We start from the raw sequence: 14,832 nt of genomic DNA, 5'->3' as shown, positions 1-14,832 counted from the left end.
ATAGTCTAATGAATTAACCCCGGAATTTACACAATCACAGAGCAATACATAACAAAGACCCCCCGTATAGCCTGTAGCAGACTGTTGGGGCAAGTGCTGTTAGCGAGTAGCACCTGTGAAGGCCGGCACAGCACACGAGGGGGTGGGTGGCCAGCACCACGCCCGGCCGCCTTTGTCTCCCTACACACCGCACCAGGTACTCATTTGAGGCTAAGTCGACCTAGGGGAGGCTCTGGGCCGGTTCAGATAATCGTCACTGATGTTGGTGGCCGAGAGCGCAACACTGCCGCTCCCCACACATTACCGATCATGACAAAGACAAAGATCCCCCGTATAGCCTTAACATAGTTTTGGGGAGAGTGCGTGAACAAGCACACGCGCGGCACACACCACCGTCAACTCCGACGCGGGATCGTCTCCGCTTGGAGCACCTCAGCACATCTCACACTGCAAAGGTGGCTAGGAGATGTTAACTACCTCGCCTGGTCTACAGGAGGTCGTGGATTCAGTTCCCGACCCTGACGCCTGCTGTATATTTGGAGTTTGCGTGTCTCTCTCTCTCTCCAAGTTTTGAGACGTTAACTACCTCGCCTGGTCTACAGGAGGTCGTGGATTCAGATCCCGACCTGACGCCTGCTGTATATTTGGAGTTTGCGTGTCTCTCTCTCTCATCATCATCATGGTGGCTAGGAGATGTTAACTACATCGCCTGGTATACAGGAGGTCGTGGATTCAGATCCCGACCTGACGCCTGCTGTATATTTGGAGTTTGCGTGTCTCTCTCTCTCATCATCATCATGGTGGCTAGAAGATGTTAACTACCTCGCCTGGTATACAGGAGGTCGTGGATTCAGATCCCGACCCTGATGCCTGCTGTATATTTGGAGTTTGCTGTGTCTTTCTCTCCCCGTGGTCCCGTGGGCCTTACCTGGTAATTATAAAAAAAAATTAGTTTTGAACATTACACCGCATTCCGAGGCCATTTTTAAAACCTCACTACCCTCGCAGCTTTCATTTTTAAACTTAAAATCTCACCCCTCAACCCGCCCCATTGCTCCCCCCCGTAAGCTCCCCCTCTCATCCCTAGAGAGAGTGTGTTTCAAAGGTGCTATCGGATCCACGTTTGCGAGATTAAGATAATTACACCTGTAATCGTTTAGGCACACAGGTGTGTTACGTCCTTTTGGAACTGAACATAACCGATATAACCGAAGAGAAGAACGTGTGTTTAATCAGCGCGTGCTGCCTGCTATGGCCTGGGGTGCAACGATGTAGAAACGCGGCGCGATGTGTTAACGACGACGGAGATTGGAGCAACGAGGCATCGAGACGTGAACGCCTGGAATTGCACTGAGAGACAGAGAGAGGAACACGTGGATCGGAGAACACACGCAGGGTAGACACATCATCATCATCACCACATTGATCTTGATCCAGCAGTGAATATACCATGGTGGTTACACAGAGAGAGAGGAACACGTGGATCAGAGAGCACACGCAGGAGAGAGACATCACCGTCACGGCGATGTTCATCCAGCAGTGAATAGACCATGGTGACTACAACGAGAGCGAGAGACAGAGAGAGAGAGGAACACGTGGATGAGAGAACGCGTGCGTGCTAGTTGATAACATCGCTCAAACGTTAAGCATAGTAAGTAGGCCTGGGTCATGAAAGCGTCAGCGAAAAGCGACGAAGATCCACGACTTGAAGCCTAATTAGCGGCGTGGCAGTCGAGCGATGGAATGGATCGATTAAATCCGAGTCCGTGTCAAGGTGGATTGTTATGATTATATCGTCGGCTCGACAGAGATGGCGGTGGTTTAGGGAGGCGTTCATCCAGCAGTGGATTGGCCATGGTGGACGGTGCTGATGCTGATGAGCAGTGGCGTTATTACTTTCTCGGTTCAGGGGGTGCGGCAGTCGGTCAGGTGGGGGCCCCCCAATATTTCTAGATTTGAAGCTTTCGTGACTGCAAGGATTCATACTCTTAGTTCTTTCGGTAAAGTCACCTCAAGTGATGCAGCAAATCTGGCTGTGACGGTCCCACCTGATGACGGAGACTTGTGTTGCCTCCGAAACGTCGTGATTTGTATTTTATTTTTATTAATTTTAATTTCATTTTTTACCTACGTGACTTTACCGAAAGAACTAAGAGTATGGCCCCCCAATATTTGATTTGTCTCGCACGGCCGCACCCAGGCTTGCTACGTATCGCGGACCCCCCCCCACCCCTCGTTGTGCACAAATCGCATCGCGTGACGCTCGCGGTCTCGAACATTGAACTACGTAGGGCCGCTGCGTCTTCGCAAAAATGCGGCCACTTCTAAGTAAAGTAATTTTCACCATTGGTTCCAATGGTGAAAATGCTTACCCCGAGCTCTCATACTCTGATGGTGCATTGTCTTTGAGTTGTGCACCTTTTGGCGTCATCTGGTCCAACCCATGTGAGACTAGGCTCTAAGGAAAGCTGTCTGGGGTGTGGACCAATCAACTTCAAGGACGGTGCACATACATTATCAGAGTTATGTTTTTTGTTTGCATTATGACTGCAGGTATTGTGGTCTATGGAAAAATAAAAAGGTGTCAGTTTTGTTGCCAGATAGAAGGGTAAAAAAACAATTATCAAAGTAATATTCATTAAACAAAAAATTCAACCACGTTTTACATACAGTAAGTGTTTTGTTCTCCGACACTGTTGTTGAAAACAAATCTCATGGTGGTTGTCAAGTGGGGGGCCTAACTCGTAGCTTTGGCCACCCGGGTGGGTGGTGGGGTGGGGGGCGGGGTGGGGGCAAGGCACCCCCTGGACCCCACGCGAGTTACACTCACCGCTGACGAGCATCAGCTTCACCACCATCATCATCATTATCTTATCTCATCATACATTTACATAGCGCCTTAACCATTGAACTATGGCACAAGATGGTTGGCGAGATGAAACGAGATGAGTGGATGGGATACGTGTAGAATGAGGTGGTGGTGGTAGTGGTGACGATGTGTGGACTACACGGAGATGGAAATGAGACGAGTGGCTTGATGGTTGGTGGCCATGGGGAGTTGAGGGCAGGGAAGGTGTTCGTACGAGTGGAGAGGACGACAACGGGGGAAGAGGAAGTGTAGGCAAGAGGGGACGAGTGGGTTTTAAGTGAATAGCGGAAAGTAGTGAGAGAGAGAGAGTGCTTGTTTGATGTGCAATGGCAGTTGATTCCAGTGAAGAGTTCCGAGGAGAGAGAATGATTGAAACCGAGATTGTTGGACATGAACCACGTGAACCACGTGAACCACTTGCAACGGGGGCCTCTGCACTCGTCTGGCACCGGTTCACGGCGCTCGGAACTACGGCGCTGAGAAACACCTCGTCGACGTCACGCTTGCGGAGAGCGCTGCATCACCTTGCGATGCAGAGAATGACCTCGACGTCAGGGGTCATAGAATTATATCCGAAGCGCCTTTTGGAGGGATCTTTCGGAGGGATCTTTGCTATTGCCTGCAAATGAAAAGTAATTGTCACGTGTCAATAAAACCAATACTTTTTAATCATCAGAGCTGTGTTTTTGTGAATTCAAATAACATTTTTTTTTATTTACGTGCTTTCATTAGTTGGTGCAGCCATGAATGACGAGGCTGAGGCCAGCAATTCGCTCGACCCGATGACCAAGTTTAATCCACATTCATTACAACCGCTGCTTCTGTGCTGCTTCTGTGCAGTCATCGGTGACGGGGCTGAGATTATCCAGCCTACCGCATTCTGTGGGTCTTTCGGTAAAGTCACGTAGGTAGAAAAATGTAAAGGAAATAAAAACAATATATCAAAATCCAGCAGTTCCACTGCTGGATTTTTTTTCTTTCCGCCTGCGGACGACCGCTTGTGTTGCTATCGAAACGTCGTGATATATTATGTTTATGTTGTTTCACGTAGATAGGTTCAAAGAAAATTATTGCTGCAGTCACGAAAGCTTCAAGTCAAGATTTAATCCTCCCGCACTTGAGCAATCAGTTTGTCCACCACACGTGGCTGGAATTGAACCCAGGAAGTCAGCGATGTCGGCTCGGTACGTGCTGGCAAGGTATTGTAAACCCCTCTGAACTACGTGGCCACTTTTATCGCCATATATAATACAAGACAACAGTTACTTTATTTATAAGTATGCACTTATGGATGTATACAGCTAATGGACCAACGATACATCAAAGAAAGTACTGGATAGTGTCCCTGAAGCCTTGCAGTTTGTTCGAAACATCACAATACCGTATTCCTAACTGACAGAAACATGAAAAATAAACCTACCCCAGTTTATTGTTAATATTATCATTGCCCTTGTAAAGGCAAGAGTCATCATTCTGGAAGGAATTCCAACGCTTCCAACTCCACGAACGATCTTATTAAAGAGTATGATGTTATTATAATTAAAATTGCATTACCCGTGTAACTAACAGAGTAAGAATTTCAACTTCTCTGCACAGAGTGCTCAATTGTATCCGGAACTCTTGTTCCATCTATAATTTGTCACGCCCCACAACTCTCTCCGTATTGTCATTACTTTTAAGAGCACCTGCTCGTAGAATCACAGGGATACGGGGCACAATAATGTCGGATTACTGTGTATATGCATAGCTTCTGATCTCGCAGAAGTAACCTTTTGCGGATAATCGCTACTCCAAGCGAGTCTCGCCGAGTGCGGAGTGAGCGCTGGGTTGACGTGGGTTTCACGCTCAGGGCACTCACCCCAGATGGAGAAGCTTGTCAATTCAAACCTCGGTTGCGAGTCAACTCATACAATCATTAACACCATCATCATCATCATCCGTTCTCTGTGGTTGATATAAAAAGCACAGCAGCTAAAGAGATGGCTGGGTGACTCCGAGATCAGAGCGTTGAGCCGACACTGCTGACATCCCTGGGTGAACCAAATTCCAGGTTTCAGCCAAGAGTGATCACACCGGGTTTTCGAGTGGAGTAAATTATTTGGATGACGTTCGTCAGGAATTACTGCACGCAGATAAAAAAAAGCATCGCGTAAAATGATATTATTTCCTTAATTCGGAAACATTTCGGCTGCGAGAATTAAAAAAATAAATGGTTTAATTGCCATAAGATACACATCTTTATAACGTAGCAGCGTGGGAAAAGTACAAGCACCACTAAGTGTGGACACGAGGTTGCTTAAATGGATCTCAGAAGTAGTTACGTGATCACTGCTTCCACGGGGGGTGTTCTGTCACGCAGCGTCGGCCGTGCATCGCCCTACGAGAGCTGTGAATGGATTCGTAATCTGGCGACGTGAAGGCAATAGCACAATTGTAATAAAACACCGGTTTAAAACGAACACGAACAAACTTTACACATTATAAAGGTTTTTGGGTTAGATCGCGTAAGCATAAATGTGTCGTGACCCTCCACCACCCGACACAGAAAATCGCCCGATGATGCTGGAAGCAATTGCCATCGAAACGTCGTACTACTCAGATTGTAAATGTTGTGGATTTACATTCCAACACACCAGGGGGGCTGAAGTAGTAACTAATTGGCGTTTTGCTTACGTGACAAATCCCTTACTAATTGGCTGTGTCGGGTGGTGGAGGGTTACGACACAACATTATTATGAATAATATTGGGGGGGGGGCGGTTAAAGATGCGCGTGCACGATCTCTCGGTTCGTTCAGAGGGAACGCGTTCACGTTGGACTTGAATAGGCGATCGAATCAACGAACGTCTTCCCGTAGACGTGCGCGCCCACTGCCGCCCGCCAGGTGGATTGTCCTCGCGGGTCGGTGTGGGTCGCGAGCTCACGCGTCAGTCGGGGGCCTTGACTCAGGCCCATCACGATTGGCATCATCGGAGTCATCGGTCATCATCTCTGCATATCCCATCAAATGCGCACCGCGTGAATGTATGCAGGGTCGACATTATTGCGCACGATACGTAGCCGATCCTGCTCATCGGTGGAAAGTCAGCAGCGTAGTTGGTATATGGGAGTGACTGGCCCCCGTCACAGGAATGTGGAGTTTACACAACACACAAGCGCGGGGCCGATGGAAGCCATGAGCACCCCCCCACCCCACCCATACTCGCGTGAGTGGGGAGACGCTTTGACTTTTGATGGACAATCGTTAATTGATTGACAAATTAAAATCGATTACTGGACTTGAAAGAGCTAGATACTCATAATGGGGGAGGGGGGGGCCCTGCCCCCCACCCTTCGTCGAGAGAAGGGTTGCGCGTGAGTGCCTCCGTGAGTCTGCAGACGCATTGCCCGAGCCGCCGCGTGACTAATGCTGATGGCGTTTTTGGTAGAACGGTAAAGAAAACGCAATATTTTTTGTCCGCGAGTGATTTGAAGGTCAAAAGGTTGCCGTTATAATGTGTGACAAACTGAAATCACCGCGTCCTGCGGGTTTCTGTCATTGTCCTCGCGTTTGCTGTGCGTGCTCGCAAACCATCAAACACAGCGGTGGCCAGACATGTCAGCGTCTCCTTGTTTGAACAAACATCGGGGTGGTTGCTTAGGCGACCCGGAGCCAACGGTGGACATTCCACATTCCCTCTTTGATGCTTGACGACGACAAACAGAATTAATAACGTTGTTGCACGCTCGAAATGCAGATACGAGGCGCTTGTAGGTCGATGCAAAGAAAACACATTTATTTTTAAATGCCTCCAAAGATGTAAACGGTTTGTATTTAGTTTAACACGTCGGCTTTCGCGACCAATATCATCCATAATAGAGGGGTTTTCTGGGGTTAAATCGCGTAAATAGGACACATGTTCACGCCATCTAACCCAAAACCCCCTATATTATTAAGTTTGTGTTTAGACACCGAGCAGGTCGCATCAGGCCTCATCAGCGATGCCGACGTAGCGACGTCGTCGCGAGATTCAACAGACTTTTGCGTTTGCCTCGCGCGAGAGAGAGAAAAACCCCCTTTCCAAGCGAGCAGCAGTAACAGCAGCAGCGACTTTCATCGCGGACAACAGCGATAAGGCGACACAGAAAGCGCCAAATGGCACAATGAGCATCATCGTAACAATGGCGATGAATTATTGGGGCCACGTGAGGCGTTGCGCAGGTGGGTTCATGTGGCAGGGGTCACCCTCGCGTTGAGCTCCGCTGTTGAGATGTAAATCTAAACCATCCTGAGTTATAACACCACGTCTGCGTACGTGTGTGTGTGTGCGTTGAACTTCTTTCGCACCGCACGCAGCCAGCCGTGCTACTCGGGAGGTGCCGGGGTGAGGACAACAGACGAAACACAAACGAGCTGTTCTCAACAGATGCGTTTTCAACGTCCATGTCGAAGCGCATAGCTCCTGTGGCTTCCTAATATCGGGAGGAAGAGCGATGTGATGACCGCCGCATTTGTTCGATGGCCAGCAGCCACAAGCCGCCGCTCTTGTGGCGAGGATGCATGCCCGGAGTTCATGGACGAGATCAGGGAGGCAACGTGGTTGATGTGTGTGTGGCAAGCACTCTGTGTGTGTCTCATGAGTGCGAACGTGAATATTGACTCCTCATGCCCGGCTCCACCATGTAATTGGCAGTCTCGCGCACGCTGTCAAAATACGTGGTGGGTCCAGATGTCTTGTGACCCCCCAATTCATTGACCCCTGTTTAACACGTAGGCTTTCGCGATCAATATCATCCATAATACCGATTTTGTTTGGGTTAGATCGCGTAAATATAAATGTGTCGTCAAATATAAATATTTCACAAATCTGTCTGTCCGCCAGTTGTAATGTCTTGCGAAACGTCGAATTCAGATTGTAAATGTCGTGGCTTGGCTCTCCAACATACAACCGGCGTTGCTGTGCTAGTACACTACACCATACACTACACACTAGTGCTGTACTAGTATACTATACTATACACTACATTATACACTATACACTACACTACTATACACTACACTATACACTGTGCTGTACTAGTGACAAATTGGCACGTTCTGTTTACGTGACAACCCTTACTAGTTGGCTGTGTCGGGTGGTGGCGGATTTAACGACACATTTATATCGACGCGATCTAACCCAAAACAACCTGTGTTATGGATAATTGACCCCTAACATGTTTTTCTCCTTTGCTTATTCACGTCAATCCATTTGCTCAAGCGGACTTGGCGATGTTGCGTAACATCTCTCACATCATGCGGCGCCGAATCGTCCTGTGCAAAGAAAGTTCCGGCTCTCACACAGAGACTCGGTGGACCCTTCACAAGCGCATTTTAATAGTTACAAAAATGTTGATATTTAATTAAAGTTCGTAATACAGGTTTTTTGGGTGAGATTATGGATGATTATGGATGATATTGGTCGCGAAAGCCTACGTATTAAACTTAATTAAAGATATATTCTATGGGTCTTTCGGTAAAGCCACGTAGATAGAAAAATAATAAAAACTAATAAAAAAACCATCACGACGTTTCGATCGCCACACAAGCGGTCGTCTTGAAGACGATGGTTTGTGCTGCGATCGAAACGTGGCTTTACCGAAAGTTCATTAAAGTCATTGCGTCATTATTTATATTGCTTACATTGCATTACACAGCCATTGTTATCCACACATATGACGTTTCTGAGGATTAAATTGGGGCGCGCTCTCCACACCCCTTATCGCACTAAAAGTCCCTCTCCTGACCCCCCCCCCCCCCCCCATGCTGCACTCTACATGTTCAATACCCACAACTCTCCGCTGAAGCCCCATCACCTTGTCCTGGCTAGCAGACCACGACATTGGTACCTCGCTCCACGAAATATCATCTGTCACGTGCAGCACTTCCTGATCTACCGTGGAGTCGCTGCGCCGTTCATCGTTTTGGAGACAAGTTTGCCAGTGGACCCGGGTGTCGGCCACGCGCACAACGATGGACGTTGAAGACTTATTCAGGGAAGGATTCCTTTTATGTATATTTAAAAAAAACATAAACTATTTGATTTATTTTAGCAGGTAAGGCTGGAAAGCTCGTTTTTTCAGAAGCGACCTGTCCATCACAAATGATAGCTGAACCAAGTGGCTTATCATCATGTGCGAATTTATAGCAGCCAAAGACTCGGAATGCGTGTTGTTGATTCTAAATGTGGAGGCAAAAACCTTATTCTTCAGCTCGGAAAAATGGAACGCCATCTGACACCACACCTCCAATGCGTCCTTACAAACTATCTCTCTCTCTTATGAGGTTACAACAGAACTCCGATCAGCGCCTCCGATTAGCACGGTTGGCTATGTACGGTGCGAAATAAGTTCAGCATTCATACACATGTCACTCTCGCTGTGCATAAACCACTCCAAACGGCGACTTGCAGCAATGTCTTTACAGTTCATTTGCGGAGTACGAACATCGTCATTTTTCTGGCGACTTGCTTTGTTGTTGCCCACTTTCGAATGTCAAAATAGCGACACCCCGTGACTTGTCGATGTTTACGTGGCGGCAACACGCGCCGACATAGAAGCCACGTGGCTGGAGTGGATGCCAAGACGAGGGCACGACTCAGCGACACTTCAAGCCGCCTCATGTCCAGAGTCGAAACAGAAATCCCGTCCCCGTGTTTCTACACGGACTGCTGTTAGCGAGCAGCACCGATGAAGGGCGGATTGACACACGAGGGGATTGGTGGCCAGCACCGCGCAGGTACTGGGCCTCCTCTAGGTCAACTCAGCCTTGAACGAGTACATGGTGCGTAAAGATCAGAACTGGGGAGACAAATGCGGCCGTTCGTGCGTGGTCCTGACCACTCACCCCGCCTCGTGTGCCGTCCCCTCTTTCACAGGGGCTCGCTAGCAGCACTTGCCCCAACAGTCTACAAAGGGCAACACATATTTGTCTTCGTATGCGCGGTGGCACGGCTCGACTGAGTGATATGCGAATCATTCCTGGGTCTCCCCAAGGTCAACTCGGCATCACAAATCGTTCCCAGAGTGCAGCGGGTTTAAACATCCCCTCGTACGCCATTCATTGCCCACCTTGATTGGTGTGCTCACAAGCAGCTCTTTCCCCCAGCGGTCTGTTCGAGACCACGTGGGAGGAGGGTGGATGGGGGGAGGATGTTTGTCGATTGTATTTGTTTTGTATCGACGTGCGCGCGCGTGTGGCACATGCGCGTGCAGGGGGAGCGGTGGGTGTAGCGGTTAGCGCTGCGCTACGCTGCCAACGCCAGCGACGATTATCTGAACCGGTCCCGGGCCTCCCCTAGGTCGACTCAGCCTCAAAGTAGTACCTGGTGCGGTGTGCTAACATCGTCACTCGGCGGGAGACAAAGGCGGCCGGGCGTGGTGTTCGCCCTCCCATCCACTCGTGTGCTGTGCCGACCTTCATAGGTGCTACTCGCTAACAGCACTTGCCCCAACAGTGGTAAGGCTATCCGGAGGGGGGTCTTTATCTGTTTTTTTACCCGTGCAAGTCAATGGATGAAACACGGCCGCTGTGTATATCTTCTCCCGCTCCGTATCGTTACTCACGCTTCACAAATGCACGACGCTGTGGTGCTTGCGTTGCCTTACGGGTTAGAAGGTCACGGGGACAAAAGGTCACCTCTTTGCCGTTCTTGCTTGTAGGATTTGACAGGAGAGAGGTCAGCGGAGGGCGGTGTTACAGACGGCCCCGGCTGAATCCATCTACCCGAAGGGAGCTCTGGGCCCGTTATTTAGCCACGGCATTCCACACACTTTCTCGATAAGCATAAATAATAATATTTATTTATTTATTCTAACCGATGAAATCTTGCAGCACGTCAGCAGCAATTCTCGCTCGTGGCGGAGGTCACGAGTGGAAATCCTGGCCCAAATTTGAGTCTCATCATCATCAGCATCAACATCGTCGTCGTCAGAATCATGGTCTCTTCAGAGCTGATTTTGGTGTTTAGATTGTTGTCCTTACCCTCCAATTTGCACGGTTGGCAACGTACGGTGCGAAAAAAGTTAAATGTACATACCGTCACCATAATCAGTATCATCATCATCAGTATCGCCATCATCAGTATCACCATCATCAGTATCACCATCATCAGTATCGCCATCATCAGTATCGCCATCATCAGTATCACCATCATCAATATCACCATCATCAGTATCACCATCATCAGTATCGCCATCATCAGTATCGCCATCATCAGTATCACTATCATCAGTATCACCATCATCAGTATCACCATCATCAGTATCACTATCATCAGTATCGCCATCATCAGTATCGCCATCATCAGTATCACCATCATCAGTATCGCCATCATCAGTACCACTATCATCAGTATCACCATCATCAGTATCACCATCATCAGTATCACCATCATCAGTATCGCCATCATCAGTATCACCATCATCAATATCACCATCATCAGTATCACCATCATCAGTATCGCCATCATCAGTATCGCCATCATCAGTATCACTATCATCAGTATCACCATCATCAGTATCACTATCACCAGTATCACCATCATCAATATCACCATCATCAGTATCACCATCATCAGTATCGCCGTCAGCGGTCGTGGTCTATCCACCGCTGGATGACTCCACAAGCCGTCGCTCTTGCTCCACGTTCTTTTTTTCAGAATAAAAACAATCCGCGTAGCTTCTGCGCACGAGCCGATGTCGCCGTCTTCGCCGCTGCAGCGGATGTCCTCTCGCAGGCGTCTCGCCCATCAGGGGGCATTGCCTGCGATGATGACACGGTTGGCACATCGTGCAGGCACGCCATCATTTGTTTGCCATAATTACAATTACCCTCCACCACCCGACGGAGCCAATCGCATCAGGTTGTCACGTGGGCTATGACGTACCGATCAACAACCGGGGGCACTGACACACAACAACAACGAAATGGAATGAAACAATAACAACAACACTGACTTAAATTTTGATTTAAAACTTTCGTGACTGCAGGGATTCATATTCTTGGTTCTTTCCGTAAAGTCACGTAGAAGGGAAATAATAAAATAATACAAATATGAAACAGTAAAAAATTGTTTAATAGTTTTATATTAAACAATTGTTTTATTAGGAAAATAATACAATAATAAAACTATAAAACTATTGTTGAATATTTGTATTATTTGATTATTTCCCTTCTACGTGACTTTACCGAAAGAACCAAGAATAACAACACTGACACAACAACAACGTGGATCGAAACCCGACACGTGAGCAACAAAAGCATGGAGAGGAATGTGAAGTGAATTGCACCGTGAGACAGGAAGAGGACTCGAGACCACTCACAGGTGGAGCACGTGGAGACCACTCACAGGTGGAGCACGTGGAGACCACTCACAGGTGGAGCACGTGGAGACCACTCACAGGTGGAGCACGTGGAGACCACTCACAGGTGGAGCACGTGGAGACCACTCACAGGTGGAGCACGTGGAGACCACTCACAGGTGTAGCACGTGGAGACCACTCACAGGTGTAGCACGTGGAGACCACTCACAGGTGTAGCACGTGGAGACCACTCACATGTGGAGCACGTGGAGACCACACAGAGGTGGAGCACGTGGAGACCACTCACAGGTGGAGCACGTGGAGACCACTCACAGGTGTAGCGCGTGGAGACCACACAGAGGTGTAGCACGTGGAGACCACTCACAGGTGTAGCACGTGGAGACCACTCACAGGTGTAGCACGTGGAGACCACTCACAGGTGTAGCACGTGGAGACCACTCACATGTGGAGCACGTGGAGACCACACAGAGGTGGAGCACGTGGAGACCACTCACAGGTGGAGCACGTGGAGACCACTCACAGGTGGAGCACGTGGAGACCACTCACAGGTGGAGCACGTGGAGACCACTCACAGGTGGAGCACGTGGAGACCACTCACAGGTGGAGTACGTGGAGACCACTCACAGGTGGAGCACGTGGAGACCACTCACAGGTGTAGCACGTGGAGACCACTCACAGGTGTAGCACGTGGAGACCACTCACAGGTGTAGCACGTGAAGACCACTCACATGTGGAGCACGTGGAGACCACACAGAGGTGGAGCACGTGGAGACCACTCACAGGTGGAGCACGTGGAGACCACTCACATGTGTAGCGCGTGGAGACCACACAGAGGTGTAGCACGTGGAGACCACTCACAGGTGTAGCACGTGGAGACCACTCACAGGTGTAGCACGTGGAGACCACTCACAGGTGTAGCACGTGGAGACCACTCACAGGTGTAGCACGTGGAGACCACTCACAGGTGTAGCACGTGGAGACCACTCACAGGTGTAGCACGTGGAGACCACTCACAGGTGTAGCACGTGGAGACCACACAGAGGTGGACCACGTGACCATACATCAGAGTCATCGCATTGGTCAGTTAAGAGCAGCGACTTGGGCAGGGCACGTCACTAGATGAGATGATGGCCGAGGGTTCGAGATTATCAATCCGCTACTGGTGAAGGCCTCCGATATTACCTCGTCAGACATGGGGATTGCTTGATCATACTCTCACCACGCCGATCGGCGCTGCAGGCGTTGTGAAGGCGGTAATGAGAATACAAAATCATCCACGTGTATGTCTGAAATAAATGCGCACGGAGAAAGACTGTGGTATCTCACATGCATAGAACATTTTGATAGCTGAACTTAATTCACATTGCACATCAAGCATTAGTCAGTCGACTTTGCGTCTTTTTTGATAAGGGGTCTGATCCTTCTGCTCTTATTGTGATGGAATAATGCGTTTCTGTTGCAAGACCGCTGTAAGCCAACGTGACATTGATCGAGAACACACGAACTGATGCGCTCACAGAGACAAAGGTCCCCGTATAGCCTCACCAGACGTTTGGGGCAAGTGCTGTGAGCGAGCGGCAACCTGTTAAGGACAGCACGGCACAGCACCACGGCCCGGCCTCCTTTGTCTCCCGAGTGGCGATGTTTTACACACCGCACCAAGCACTACTTTGAGGCTGAGTCGACCTAGGGGAGGCCCAGGACCGGTTCAGATAATCGTCACCATTGTTGGCCGTGAGCGGAAACCCAACTCGGGTCGCCGGGTTCGTAGCGCGGCGTAGCGCTAACCGCTGCGCCACCGCTCCGGTTGCGCGCACACGCACACACGCACGCACACGCACACACACGCACACACACGCAGCGCTCTCAATCTTGAGCACGAGATGTTTTGTTATGACGTGAATCTTTGTGGGAAGGTTTTACCAAACACAAGCAAATGACACTCGATATCTTATCCTAAAGGTCGAGAAAATGATGCGCTTGATGTGGCACCATCCATCCTGCGCGCGGCTTCTTCTTTGTAATGCTTTATATGTATGTGTGTGTTTGTGTGTTTGTGTGTGGATGCGGGTAAGCGCTGTCCATACGCGGTGGGGTGGGGGGGTGCGGGGCCCGGGGCAAACCACCCCTCGTGGGCATCCCCCCCGCCGCAGCCTTCAAACTAAACCGGAATAATCACAGCTGACTCCGTGACATCGTAGCGCGCCCTTCCCCCCCCCACCCCTCCCCCAAAGCCAGGGGCCCAGGGCGATCGCCCCGATTCGCCGTTGCGCGAGACACGGCTGCGTATCTATAGATGTGCGTGTGCGTCTATATTCCATCGTGATTTTTTTGTTAAACAGAGATTCAAGGGCACGCGGAGTAGCCAGTGCAGTGCAAGGCTATGGCCACGCATCCACTTGGGCATGCTTTCATTTGCACTTAACAGATGCTTTTTGTGTATTATCTCTCTCCGCTCGACAACGCAAAGACAGTGAAGTCCCCCCTATCGTGTTTCATTCACAGTGTTGAGTGTGTGTGTGTGTGTATCCTATATAGGTGTATGTATCGCCACTGTGTTCCGTTCCGGCCTTTATAGTTGCTACTCGCACACAGCACTTGACACGAAGGTCTGCCAGGGCT

This window comes from Lethenteron reissneri, chromosome 54, assembly GCF_015708825.2.
Source record: "Lethenteron reissneri isolate LAM-NWPU_2019-01 chromosome 54, ASM1570882v1, whole genome shotgun sequence".
In the NCBI taxonomy this organism is placed as follows: Eukaryota; Metazoa; Chordata; class Hyperoartia; order Petromyzontiformes; family Petromyzontidae; genus Lethenteron; species Lethenteron reissneri.
The sequence above is the reverse complement of the archived record's forward strand: the minus strand, read 5'-3'. Positions refer to the sequence as shown.